The sequence below is a fragment of the Lepeophtheirus salmonis genome, chromosome 9 (assembly GCF_016086655.4).
Source record: "Lepeophtheirus salmonis chromosome 9, UVic_Lsal_1.4, whole genome shotgun sequence".
Classification (NCBI taxonomy): domain Eukaryota; kingdom Metazoa; phylum Arthropoda; class Copepoda; order Siphonostomatoida; family Caligidae; genus Lepeophtheirus; species Lepeophtheirus salmonis.
In genome coordinates, this window is record NC_052139.2 from 28,956,303 (window position 1) to 28,971,807 (window position 15,505).

The window sequence follows — 15,505 nt, forward strand, 5'->3', positions numbered from 1 at the left end:
ATTGAATAACCTTTGCTTTTCTAAATAAACAATGTATTTTCCTGATACAAATAAATACATTGAGTTATGAACTATGATGTAAAGAAGTTGATGACGATGACGAAAAAAAACTTACTTTTATGACTTTCCATTCAGAGAAGTTTACATGTAAAATATATATATATATTAATAAAATTCTAGTTTATAGTTAATTCCCTAAAACAAACTCAAACATCTTCAAAAATTGATGTACAACAAAAAAACGTTCCTTTTATACAACTCGACAGTAAATAAATAAACAAAACAAAACCACAAAATACCTAAGAATTTCAACAAATCATAAATTTCCTTTCATCTGGTGCAAAGATCAAGCAATGAAATCAGCTCTTGTTAAAATTATGAATCTTAAAGAACTCCCCATCCAGCAAGATTCTTCTCCAAAAAGTGGGATTTTCTCACCATAGATGAAAGTACTAACTTATTAGTCTATAACGGTCATCGTATTGTGGATCCTTCTTCAAGCCGTCAAGACATTCTAAAAGAACTCCATACATCACACCAAGGCATTCAAAGAACACATGAAAGAGCTCAAGATTTTTATTTTTGCCCGGGAATGTCAAATGAAATAAAACAGTTGATATCAAGCTGTAATTCATGACAAGAGCTGCACCCTTCATTACTAATAGGATCAATGCAACGATCTTCAATGTCAAGGCTCCTTGGATCTGTATCTTCCAATCCAATAGAGGTCAACGGAAAAATATATTTCGTCGTCGTGGACAGTTATTCAGGCTGGCCCCTGTTCAGTCAGTTACGAAAGGTTTCAATCGAGTCAGTCACTGATATTATGTTGACGTGGTTTTAAGATTGGAAGGTTTCCAATAATAATTGGAATTGAGGATGGACCACAATTTCGAATGGAATTTGGGTACTTCTGTAAACTGACACTCCACTGTTGACAAATCCATGAAGATTATATTCAAAAAATTTAACAACTGGGCTTCCTTTTGTTCATCACTCCAGGAACAGAGTAATACACCCATATCTGACGGACTTAGTCCAGCCCAATAGGTATTTGGCTACTCACAAATAACTCAAATCCCAGCATTGCCAATTGTTTACACTCGCCAGTCCCCTTCCGACTTTGAGAGAACGGAGGAGAAAGGGGAGAGAAAAACGACCTGTCATCCAAAAAATACTATGATCCCATTTCAACAAATAAAAACCCTTTGATTCCTGAAGATTACGCTAGGGTCCGAAAGACAAAGAGGTGGGACACACGTGGAGTTATTATCGACACTTCGGGAAGATGGAATATCCTACTTTGTTGATGATTTAGGGAAATAAATGACGTGAAATAGACACTCTCTAAAAACAGATAACAACCCCTGTATGTCCTTAAAAACGACTTACTTAATATTAGTATTACATAATTATCAATCTGTGTTGTATACTAATGTCTTGTAAAGTATTAATTATGTTAATATATTACGGTACTTGTCATCGGGGGGGGAGATGTGAGGTCATCACATGGAAAGATTAAACTTGTATATATATAATATTAGAATGAACATTTGCTTTTTGAGTGAGTTTGGAGAGGAAATTTTCCATGAAGAATATCCAATTTGACTAAAGTTTCCCAATCAAGTATTTGTTGAGGAGTATTTTTCCTCCTCGAGTTTGTAAATTTAGCACTGCTACCTTTTGAGTGAATCGGGAGTATGAAGAATATCCAATTTTACTTAAGTTTCCTAGTTATGTTTCACATAACTCCTTGATAGTTGAATTTGGTTTAGGAGATCTGTAACTGTTTACTATTCTAGAGATTTTTATTGAGGCTCTGGAGAATTTGTAATGTGGGTCTGAAAATTTGTATTGAGGTTGTTCTGGAGACTTGCATTGAGGTTCTGGACCTAGATTTAGAGTAAAAACAAGATAATTACATCTATTAAATTATTTGAGTATATAGTCAATTCATCTGTGACTTCTTCCATAAGAATATTATCCGTAGAAAAGTCTTCAATTATCTTTGGACGAGTTTTTTTACCGAATATACCAAATTTCTTTGTTTGTTTTGTTTTTCTCAGCCACAAGGTCTTGATTTATAAATATTTAAATCGACAAAAATAAACACATAAAAGTAATTTGTGTTTGCATAAAAAACATCATTTATCATTATAGTTAAAAATTAATTTCTTTTTAAAAGACCTAAAAACTCAAAACACTCAAATAATCAAACTAATAAATACGACGTTTCCCATAATTACACTTACATAATCAAATATCAATGAGTCTTGCGATTGACCACATTATCCTCCTCTCCCATGTTTGAGGAAGATCTAAGCTCCTTATATATTCCTGATTAATAAAACATACAACAGAATTTTTTTAAACTTCAGAATTAAACTTCAAATACCAAGGAGTAAATGGCCAGACCCACTTTGCTGATCTCTACAAGGAGTAGCTGAATCTTCCAGTATTAATCTTCCAGATCAATACCATAAAATGTAATAACGTTTTTGTTGATTCAATCGTTTCCTGATCTCTCAGTTTTTTTTAGGAGTTCGTGAAGAATGACTTCTTGTTGCATTTTGGTGGATGACTTCTATTGTAGTATTGGTATCAAACACCAATGATTTATTCATATAAATTTTTGTGCTCCTGCCCAGTTGATTGAGTGCAATACCACTGCATCGATCTACCAAACATCTACATCTTATAGATAGATGACTCAGTGATGAATCTCTTTCATTTCAACTGAAATGATGGGCATGAACTCCGTGAAAATATTTTTATTAATTTTTGGTAAAATATTTAAGAGTAGTATAAGTCCTCCTCCTCGTAGAAACCAAGGTATTTTCAGGACAGGGACGTATCTCTTATCAAATAATGTATCTAACCACCCTTCCTCTCCCTTAAAGAGCATTTCGCCTATCGATGGTAGAGCCGTGGCCACATAAATAGTTTGAGCAATTAATTTGGAATTGAATATGTCTGCTCTCTTTTGCAAGTCTCCAGGCCTGACACCACTTGTGGACTTGATAGTATAGCTTCACAAGGGTAAATAAGGATGATTGATTTATCTCCCTTTTTATTCTCGAAATCTTTACGCTTTCAACTACTCTAATCATGATGCCTGGGAGCCTGTCGGAGCAAATACATAATTATGAAGACTAGAGGGAAGGTTTGGGACCTTCTTCCATGCCAGGAAAAGGTAGAATCAAGCTTTAGGATAAATAGGATCCAGGCGCTTCTCTATCCTATGAAAGGCCCACTGAAAAGAAGTTCAAGTCTAAAATAGCTCCTACCATGATATGGAGCATAATTTCCTACTTGGTCCATGGACTCGGTAAAGGGCATTTTATAGGTGGCTAAGGTCCCTGAATAGTACTATAAAAGGAAATAAGCTCCACAAAAGAAAATTCTCGGGAGATACACCACCGACCAAAATAACGGAAATTGGAGAAGAATAGGGACCCAAAGGACCGAAATTCAACTTTTAAGGAACTAACTGGCCTCCCTAACTGGAAAAAAAAGAGGAAGTATGTTCAGATTTTATAGATATTTTGGTAAAAAAAACTTGCTGCACCTCTGGTCTAAAGCATTAAACTTTTACTCTGATACATTAATATTTGCCTATTGGAGGAGGAATTTGACTTAGCAGAGGGGTGGCACTTAATTCAACTTATATAAAATCCTTTACTCTCTTAATTATGAGGCTTAAAAAAATAAAATTGTTCAAACGGCAGATAATACTCAGGAAATTTAAAATAAATGGAAGTACATACTTATTATGTAATAGATAATTATATAAACATAAAAAGATAGTTTTATATTTCAGTACATTTCTATGTTCATGAGTTATCGCTATTTTATTTTTGGAGGTTTTTTAAAAGACAAATGAAAGAAATTAAATAACTTTACCGGTATCAATTTCATATTTCACAAGCGAAGTAGATATAGAATTGTATACTTTTGTTCAACATTCCCGTCTTCAGATTTAGGAGGAGTCTCGTTCTTAGCAGGAGGTCTCTGAGGAAGATGAATTGAGTTAAGAGAGTCCAGTTGAGGATATATATTTTATTTATTTAACTATACTATAATACAAGGTTAATAGAAATACAAGGTTATACCATAACGCATGTGCGACTAATATTTGACTTACATCGCGCTTTTAATATTGACTTGATAGTAGATTTGTGCTTGCATGGCGAGCAAAATCTCTGGATTTTTGCAATTCATGAATTGTAAAGCCCTCATCACCAGCCAGCTAACTAACTATCAGCCTATTCGGGAGCATGAGTTACGATCTTGGCAGCTTCCATCAAATTTACGGAATCGTCGAAGTATTTTAAAAAATGTTTTAAGAAATTTTAACAAATATTTATCATAATTGCTAATTTGCATGTTTACTGTTTTTTTTTTTTTTTTTAAAGATTAATATTTAGAATATTAGTTGAAATTCTATCCCGGAGCATTCAGTATAAACTCTAATGTTTATTTATGTACTTTTTACGCAATTGCTCCGGTTTATTTATATATGTATGTTCTATATAATATATCAACTAAATAAAGAATGTTGAAAAAAATATATATATTTTTTCATTTTATTTGATTAACAGCCAATCTCATTGCATACCTTTAACCCTACGTTGTCCAGTATCTTTAATGTCATTTCTAATTCTTTGTTCCTTTTTAAAGTATTTACAATCATTACTAATTTAAATCTTATGAATCTATTCATTACTTTATCTTTTAATGAGGACAAAGTGGTATTTGGGCATAGTTTTTAGTTTTGACTTCACTTGCTTTATAAAATTTAATTGACACAAAGTCTCAACCATTATTTTGAAGAGTACTTTATTTCAAATTTACTTAATGAATATATGTAAGTATAAAATATTTATTAAGATTAAAATAAATTATATCCGTGTTATTAGTTATTCAAACTTATTAATACTACGTAGTACGTACAAAAAGAAAATGAGTTACGTCATAGGAAAGCGACATCTTTCGAAATATTATAAAAGTATTCACAATACTATTTCCTTAGGTTAATGGTGCTCAATGCTGTACTTGGTTTAATGCTTAACTCTTGGCTAGAATGGATGATTATTTAAATGAGATTAATAACATTCATCATACATGTTATTCTTACGTCACAATTATATACAGGATATATACTACATAATAAATGAAAAGAAATAAAGTTTATAAATTATGCTTGAATTTGTGTTCCTTCTTTTCAACATGTTTGCTGTTAAACTTTGATCTACTCTTTAGTTTTAGGTTCATTTATTTTTTTAAATATTATATTCTAATAAAATGAAGTTTTTCAACATATTATTGATATTTTTCAAATTATTGATTCTTAAATTGTATCATATTCGTGAGGACACTACGAGTCTTGGTTCCTTCTACAGTCTTAGTTTCTAGCTTTCCCAAGTGATACAGTTTTATACTTGCATAACATCGAGACATTACTTTTATAAGGGAAAATACATGATAAGATTCTGGCCTTGAATTCAATAGGCATTAAAAGACGTAATTTTTATGAAAGCCAATATTTTTCAAAAATGCATTACTAATTTTAAGATTAAGGCTGGAATCTCTCGGCAACCCCCGTTTTGTAACATTTAAAAGTCTTTCAGACATATTTCCATTTTCTCGACAAACTTCAATTACATCCTTGCTGAGTGCTGTTTGATGCTATTTTCCCCAATTTTTTTGTTTTATCAAGGCATAATCGACCCTAAATTCGTTGTCTAGACACCACAAAGATTCAATGCATTTTTCAAAAAAAGATTGTTTGTTACAATTTATTGACATAAATTCGACAATGTAAGTGATGAACATTGTATTATGGATCCTGCGATGAAAGAGCTCTTTTGGAAACTTAGATGTTATAGTAGACAGAACTTTTTAACTTAATCCAGAAACCATTTTTTGTTAAATGGTGACATAAATCTTAAGCATTGGTTATCCGCTTCTGAAACCTTCGTTTGCTTTGACAAATAATTTAATTTTTAAAGCCTTTAAATACGTTGTTGAAAGAAGTTAATTCTTTCGGAAATAATCATAATGCCCCTTTTTGCTCTTTTTGTCACCTCCCCCAAGGACTCCATAGTACTAAGTAGAGCATATGTATGATCAATGACTGTATTTACAATTGACCTCTTTTCAATCATGCCATCAGAATTCCTTTTTATAGTACTGTTTTCTAGATAGGTTTTTTGCTTTAAGATTCGTCGATGGGACTCTACTTCTTTTTAAGTGCATTGGAAAGTGGAAAATTGATGGAACTGCTCCATCAACAAGCCTGCACTTAACTTTGTGATTGATGATGTCAGGGTTCTTGAATTGCTTAGAACAGATTCTTGACCATTTGGCTGTTTTCCAATCTTGGCAACAACAGTTTACTATCCATTGTTTTAGAAGCGCTGGATTTTTAGGAAATCTGAAAGTAGATGGTTACTTATAATACATATGGAAGACTAAATTAACTAACAAGGATGCCAAGATTGTTCTATAAAGTTATGAGAATACTTAGGGAAAAAAGCTTATTTTCACATTGTTGTGGTTGAGTTCACATTTTTCCAATGATTTACTAGCAGGATCATGCTCTAGGGATCTAGAAAAAGCCGCTGTTCTTGAAGTACAACTGAATGCAATGCAAGCAGGCATTGAACTCTACGAATAAAATAATAATAATATACCAAGTTCCAATTATATCCACTATGACAAACTTATCCAATACCAAACTCCTTTTGTAAATATTAAAAGGTTATTATATTACTTATTATTAATGTATTAAGATTTTAAGAATATTATTCATTAAAAAAAGACTTATGTTGACATAATAACTGAATGTTTTGAGCCTTATGTTTCTTTATTTTTCAATAGCTGAGGACTTCCATAAATTGTCCTCGTCATTCTAGAGAGTAAGCACTCTATACTTTATATCTCTATGGGTGCACCCCGTCAATGAGTTCTACTAATATCTGTGATTAAACAAGATTCAATCACTTAGCATCATGTAGGGGGATGTGTATTTTTATGATTAAAAATCAAATGGCAAAACCTAATTGACTTTTTATAGTATTATTCCAGTTATATTTCAACAACATCAGAAAATTTATGGGAAGTCACGTTGTACAATTAATATATCTTCTACCAAGACAACATTTTTGAACTGAAATGAAAATGTTTTTGATTAAAAAAACTTGGATGGAGTATATTTTTCAGCCTAAAATTACTACAGATATTACAATTAACATTTTTCTACAAGACAACTACAAAAAAATTACAAAAATTGATATTGAATATTTTATCCGTTAAAGTTAGAAGTCATCCTTTTGGCTAAGTATGTAGAATATATGTAACATAAATCATTAGTAGAGAATTAAGAAAGACAGCGAGGATCGAAGGGTAGAATGGTAATTAATTGATTAATATTATATTAGACAGTATTGTGTACGTGCTAATGTCAATTTTTTACTGAATATTATGAATTAATTTTGCCCTATGATGAGCGTAAAGTAAAGTTCACGAGTAGAAGTTGATGAGTTATATCTATCAATTTGTGATAAAATAAATATGTTCACTTAGGACTATCCCAGCATGAATATTATAGATTAGTTATTATTTTAATGTTGAAACATATCAAACATAATACACACAAACAATTGGATAAATGAAGCAACACATTTTCAATGTAGAAGTGATTGAATATTTAAATTCATAATAGAGTTAACAAACAGGTCTGAATGCTGACGAATGGAGAATTTGTCGGTTCAGAATGTGAACTCTCCCTCCCCTATGTCTTAGAAATGGGCCTAAAAATTTACAGACCTGAATAAGTCTTATAATTAATTTAACATGCATTATGAAGTCATAACATATTTTATTTCAAAGATTGGGAATATCTGGAATAAATGGTTTAATAATAATAATTGAGAATATTCTGTCTGAGTTTTAGTAATGTTATACTGTAAGTTTTCATTAATCTTAATGTTCTCTGGTAAAAAGATGATGGTTATTAATGATAATGATTTATAGGATAGCAATAAATTTCAGACCATTAGAAAATATTACAATATGAGTCATCATATTAATTAAATAGCTTGGATGTTATATAGTTTTAGATTTACAAAATTATATTTTGTGAACTATTGTAAAATATATGTACTCCATTTTATTATTGTTATTTTTTTTAAATTGACAATATAATTGAAGTTTAAAAACCCTTTTGGTATAAAACAATATTGACTTAGATTAAATGCTCAAAAAGCATTACTTATTCATGTTTCATTATATAATTATTCCTGGATTATTGAATAATCACACATAAATTTAAAAATAAAATAAAATACAAATAAAATAATTTTGGGTTTATTATTTTTAAAAACTAAATGTAATATTTTATACCATATTTCTGTCCTTTAAAAGGAATAAATAACTATTACATATTCTGAAAGAAACGGTAGTAACTAATGCTAAGAAGAAAATGCCATTAGCTATATGAAATATATCTGAATAATTTGTGAACAAATTTTGGACGAGAAAACAGATACTCTCTATGCAAGGCACATCCATATTCTATTCATTCAAAACAAAATGACTTGTTTCGACAAATTTAATTGATGAAACAATTTTGGTGAAATTTGAGATTTTTCGCATTTAAATTCAACTCAAATCTAACAAGACTTGTGTTATGCCTCGCATTTATAACAAGGGATTGTTCAACTGTACCAACTAATATAGCTAATTTATTTTGTGGTGCGATATTTTATAGATAATTAACTCTAATTAAAATATTTATATAATAGACATTGTAGAGCATTATACAAAGAATAGAAGTGTTCAGATTTTAATGAACCACTCGGTACAACTTTTACTATAAACTTTATAACGAAGAAAATGATAATTTAATTCCATTTATCAATTCTAATATTGACACAAATGTGATTAATTAAATAGTAATCAATAATCAAGGAATACACATTGATATGGATTCATATTCATAAATTATGATATATTATAGTTCTCAATGACAGGTTTTACTGTTACAGAAATTACGTTGCGCATTTCCTTATCAAAAACACGGGTTTTGATGGTGTCAGGAAAAAAACGGAAACGGAAAAAATGGGAAAATAAAAAAAAGAAAAAGTGTCTAAATAGTAAAAATGGCAAGATTCTTTTAAACTGATATAATATCTATCACCAATATAATATGTATATAATAAGATAAAAGAAAAATAAACAAACACGGCGTTGGTTCCAATGGAAGGAGTTCTAATCACTTAATTATCAGGTATTAATTACAATATCATTAGACATAATGGACTATTCGTATAGGACAAGCCTCTTGGATTGACGGACAAGAATTTGCAAAATACTAGACAAGAGAAGCGATTTTCACTTTGTTATGTTCCAGGATGTGTCAGAAGAAGAGGTAGTTGGCTGTGGAGCGACAAACCACTTAGAGGATTCGGAAAGGTAGTGTTGGAGAGTGTGCAGAAAACTGTAAAAGCTCTGTACAGTTAGAGCAATCTGAAATTGCAATAGAAGGATGGTCTTTGTCTCTTCATACACCTTCTTTCTTGCCCAAAGAGAACGAAACAGGCTGCATTACGTAGTTATCTAAAGGAATGTGAATTCATACTTCCAATGTATCAAGCCAAGTATGAGAACACTAAAAATAGACTTATGGGCTCTTTCAACGAATTTTTAAATGTATTTTTCTAGTATGATACTATGACATTTGAATATGTAACTGCGTTCGTAATAAATAATAATGGTCTTCAGTGATATTTATCAAAGAATATGACTATTATAACTCTATATATTCATTCATTTCTATTTAGAATGAGAATTCAGCTACAACTTCAGTAACTTCAGTAAAACAAATATTATTGTAAATTCCTTTGTCAATGTTTAATTCCATCAATTAATTTATTTATTGAATAAATGTAAATACATATTTAATGACGACAGAAACGGGTCTAAAAAAATTTATTCGACACTCATAGCATTATCTAATTTGATTAATTTAGGTACGTATAGTTATGTCCAACTCTATGGGAAGGTTTCAGGCCCTCAAAGATTTCAGGAGCCTTATATTTCTCTTAACTATATTGTATATTAAAAGTTTGGCATTTGTGAAGCTGTTGTGTCTATTTAACTCAAGTTTACCTTTCAATTACAGAGGAATATCATCTTTTTTATTTCTTTGTTCATGGTGGATATTACTCCACTTCTGGTGATCATAAATACACTAATATTTTTTCAAAGGCCCTTAAAAAGTTCGTTTTATGAGCAAAATATACATCATCAAATTTGTAATTTCAATCGTTATTTTCGGCTTATAGATGATTAAAAAATCCGTAACTTTCAAATAATCTAGATCCTATTCCATGGGGAAAAATCATAAAAGTTACATCTATCAATTTGTGATAAAATGAATATGTTCACTTAGGATTATCACATCATGAATATTATAGATTAGTTGTTATTTTAATGTTGAAACATATCAAACATAATACACACAAACAATTGGATAAATGAAGCGACACATTTTTAATTTAAAAGGATTTTTCATATGCTTAGATCGATCTTGACTAATTACAGACCGAAAAAATTCCATGTTCTCTAGGAATTAGTACAAAAGTAAGGACCTGAGATACTTTATCCTCAATTGGAGATGCTTGAATTTCAATTTCTACGGGGTATGATGGTAGATTGAAACTTTATCATAGGAAGAAAAGCAAACCAAGCTAAGCCTCAAAAGAGAAGAATCGACTCATTCCTTGGCTGGGGAATCTTGTCCAATATGAATAGTCCATCATGTCTAATGATATTGTAATTAGTAACGGAGAATTAAGTGATTATCACTCCTTCCATTGGAACCACTGTCGTGTTTGTTAATTTTTCTTTTCTCTTATTACATATTATATTGGTGATAGATATTCTATCAGTTTAAAAGAATCCTGCCATTTTTTCCATTTACACATTTTTCCTTTTTTTATCTTGGCATTTTTGCCCTTGACATTGTTTCTGTTGCCATTTTTCCTTAAAATCGTTTTGATAAATGATGTTAGCCTTATCTTTCATATACTAAAGTGTATTTATTATGTAACATTCAATTTTGATATTTTTCTCTCGATCAATAGTACAATCTTTCATATCAATAATTTTCTGTTTATTACTTTGACTATGATAACTATATGCTTTTTTTGATAACACTGCATGCGATCCTCGTATAACAATAGAATTTGAGGGAATGTAACATCTGTACATGTGTATGAACGACGTTCATTGTTGTTTTGACGATGTTAGATAAAAAATGACATCGGTCAATGAAGTATTTATTTTATAATCGTGGAAATTGCATATTTGGAATCCATGACAATGTTGAAATTGCAAACTACATTATAAACCTGGACAATTACTTTGTCTGGAGTGTCAGGAAGGAATTGGAAGAGTCTAGTTACGATTATTAATCAATCGGAAGGTGTGCTGATCAAAAAATGAGGTCATAACCTCAGAGAGATCAAGTTTACTATGTTTGTAAATTCGTAAAGAGTCATTGATGATGAGTTTTAAAAAAGCGATGAGGACTTTGCCAGGGATCTCAACAGTTCTGGAAGGCTGATCAGGAAGTATGTCGCACATGATTTTCTTTACAAATCGTACAAGATACAAAGAGCTCAACTTCTTACTGAAATGAGATAAGCTCACCACACTTCAACTCCATTGACATCCTTGTATGGGCAGTTTCTGAGGTAGAGTTGAGGGTGTTATTGACGCATAAGGCTATGATATTAAATAATAATACATTGTATTTATTCTGCGTTTATTTGGCATTGGTTATTATTACCCCTTTCGCAGTAATGGGACACTGGTGTCTCATATTTTAGTGCATACGTCATTGTATTATTATAACTAAGGTTCAATTTACAGAAATAAACAATATTATCCAATGCTAGTTTCATAAAGGTTTACAATTAATATACTAAGTATTGTGCTACTTTAAGGTCATATCTAATTTTTCATTTGGCAGATATATGGAATAAAGATCTACTATATTTTTTTGTTAAACAGTATGGAAAAGCTTAAGTTATTTATTTTGGTTAAAAAAAGTAAATATGTAAAATTAATTTAGTAGATGTTATCTATATATAACAATAAATTTACTAGTGTAAGTAGGTTTATTTTTTTATAGTTATATTTTCAAATATGTTAAGAAGCTTATTAAATACTATAGGTCAATTATAATTTGTTATAATAAAGGGATCATCATTCCATTTATATTAAGTGGGGAGTTGCTTACTAGATTATAGTTAGCATAAGCCAAATATCATATTTAGAGACTCTCTTCTAAATGTTTTATTTCTTAGTAGATATCTAAAATTTATTTAAAACACATCATCATAGGACTAAATATATTAGTCTTCTATAAGTTTTTAAACTATGTCATTTTTTGGAATACGATTAAATAACATTCAACTTAGCTTTTCATGTATGGATAATTTAAATTTTTTAACGATTTTTTAAATATATGTATAATATAAAAGGTAAGTTGTTAAATATTGAACAAAATATTTTGACCTGTTAAGCAGCACTATTAGTGAACAAACTTATAGGACTTTAGACGAAATGGGACAAAGAGAAATTTGATAATTTATTATGTGGTTCTAATACTTTAGTTATAGCTGATAAAGAGGTTAGTACAGGAATAAACAACTTGATTGACTCCGGAGGTTAACATTCACGTCGTTAGTATAATACTTTGAAATTTTCACTTTGACAATAATCTCATAGATGGATAGAACATATGAAGGAAATCCACTTAAAGGGATTCTGAAACTTTTTCAAGCTGCCGCCCCAAAAAAAAAAAAAAAACCCATGTCTTTCAAAATGAAAATAACACATTAATGAACTCAACAAAAAATATATTTTTGAAAAGTAAATTAAACATAAGTTCTCATAATTCCTACTTATGTGGATGGTGTAGGGATATTAGTTTCTCCAAAGCAGGTTGAAACTCACTAAGAAGAAGACATATATCGTTACGTTTGGTAATTATAAACTTGTTTGTTTGTTTTGAAAGAATCAAGACAACTGCACTAAAGGCCCGTTCTACTAAATATGATGTTGGAATAGCAATAAAATATAAATTCCCCATCTTCCATAATACTGGATAGAGGTCAGAGATTATTTTTTGTAGCCAAAATGGGCAGAATAATTGAAAGATTTTTCATCACCCTCAAATGACTATACAATTGTATATTATAAATTGCAAGATATATATACATTAAAATGAATTTTAATGGTATAATAAAAAAGTATTTCAGAAAATCAGCTTTTATTTAAAATTTCTAATGGGATGAATGGCACAGGTTTTGTTTGAATAGTTCACTCACTTTAGGATCGAGGCTTTTTAGAAATTGTTGCAAATCTCTCATGTTGAAAAGACAATAAAATTGTTTTAAACAGGCTGCTTTGGATAACCATCTAACTTCAGTCTGTAGAAGAAGACAGTCAAATTGACGAAATATTCGGGAATTTAGGGGTTGGCTCCTGATCTTATTTACCGGTTGAACAACAACACTTCGAGAATTATTAAGACGACAACTCAAGTTTTTGGCAATCAAATTCTGCCGATGAAATACACAAATGCATATTAAAAACGTCAGCTACTGTTTTTTTTTTTTTTTGTTTTTTTTTTTTTTTTTTGAAGAATTGTCAACAACTTTTAAAAATAGACACCCCTCGAGGGGTGGTCTGTATCCAATTCCTTAGCAAACAGTAATGCTTACATTACTTTATGGTTTTTTTAATAAAACGACTATACCCTAAGTACAGTGCTTCATTGCCTGGTAACGTAGATTCATCCAGCTGCAAAGTAAGCCATTGTTTCTACAGAATGCCACACAAACTTTCTTCAATATCTTCAGCCATTTCATCAATCCTTCTTCGAACAGTATCATGACTAGGAGGAATAGATTTAATAAAAGTTTGATGATAACTATCATGTACTACTGTGCAAAATACTTCTTCAACAACAGGTAAAAGAAGTTGCTCTCCAATTGAATGCAGCTTGTCTAATTAAGCAATCGGTTTGGCAATATAGTAAGAACAAACGAGTTCATCAGGAACTTTTTTTTGAGCTTATTAAAATATGGAATTTAGTCTAGTCAATTGCCTCTCTTGATTTCCGAAGGATATATTATAAAGAAAAGGAAAACTTTTCCGAGGAAAGAATTGAATATCGTTCCTTTCATTTCTTATAATGAAAAGAAACAAACATTTTTTAAATCCATAAAAAAAATGAAACTAACTTCTCTTACAAAGAATTAACTAATAAATATTGATTTCCCTCAACATAATAATTTCCTTGTCTACGTTGACTTCTTTGCTTATACCCGTCACTTTACCCAAGACTTCTCACTAATGTTTAACTTCGAAAATACTCCATCAGCACTACCAGCTTATTTATTACAAGGTACCACTCTACATTAATTTGTTTGATTCTATTAATTTGTAATCCACCCTTTTTTATATTATCCGACTGCACGTGTTATTTTAATTGTAAAAACAACTTATCAACCCATTTTGATCCAGAACAAGGACTCACAGGATGACTTAAGATCAGATGCTATATGAAAAGAAAATGTCTTTTTCGTGCAAAAGGTATGACTTACACAGTAAATATTTGAAGAAAGAGATAAATAAATGTGGAACTTGTAAACTTTGCCCGGAAAAATATCTTAAAAATCCTGCACAAGATTTATATTTTCGAAATACAACTCTAAATATGGTTTTTTTCTTACAGAACGAAATTTTTAATAACTTTAATAATTTCTATGAATTACTTCTACATTTAGAATTGTCAACAAATGGCATTTGTTCCCCTCCATACTATCAGTGTGCGCGTTGTTTTCTTTTCATCTACGTATTCTACGTCATTTCTAACTTACTTACAAAAATTGTTATCATTTTTTCTTCATCGCTTACATATTGTTTTAGACGATTTTGCTTGATATGAGGTAGTTTAGAGTATTGAAATAGCGTGTAAGACAGAAACATATTTGAAACAATTAATGAATGGAAAATTACCCCTAAATTTTTTTCTAAAAATACATAAGATCTTAATTTATTCATTACCATAATAATGCATTAATTGATTTTAATTCGATTATTTTTTATAGGAAATATGAAATGGAAAATAATATTAAACATTGGCAATCGATAAAAATTAATATTTATTTGATATTATGAATTATTTATTTACTTAAATCCATGGTAAGGTTAATATTTTAAGGAAATTGTATCTATTTGGGATATGATATTTTAGATGAAGGAATTAAACTGTTTAAGACATATTTTCCAATAAATTTTTTCATGGTTATGTTTGTTGAGGTGCACATTAACCAAAATTCTGAGTACATATTTATGTTATTTATCCTATAAAATATTACATTTAGTTTTTAAAAATAATAAACCTAAAATTAATTTATTTGTA

At 30.1% G+C, this 15,505-nt stretch overlaps 1 long non-coding RNA gene across 1 annotated transcript; it reads left to right on the forward strand.

Moving 5' to 3' along the window:
• The first annotated feature begins 4,468 nt into the window (after nt 1-4,468).
• LOC139906356 (uncharacterized) lies at nt 4,469-5,208 on the forward strand. Its single transcript, XR_011781835.1, has 2 exons — nt 4,469-4,867; nt 5,033-5,208. It is a non-coding gene; the product is annotated as an uncharacterized lncRNA (long non-coding RNA).
• The last annotated feature ends 10,297 nt before the right edge of the window (nt 5,209-15,505 follow it).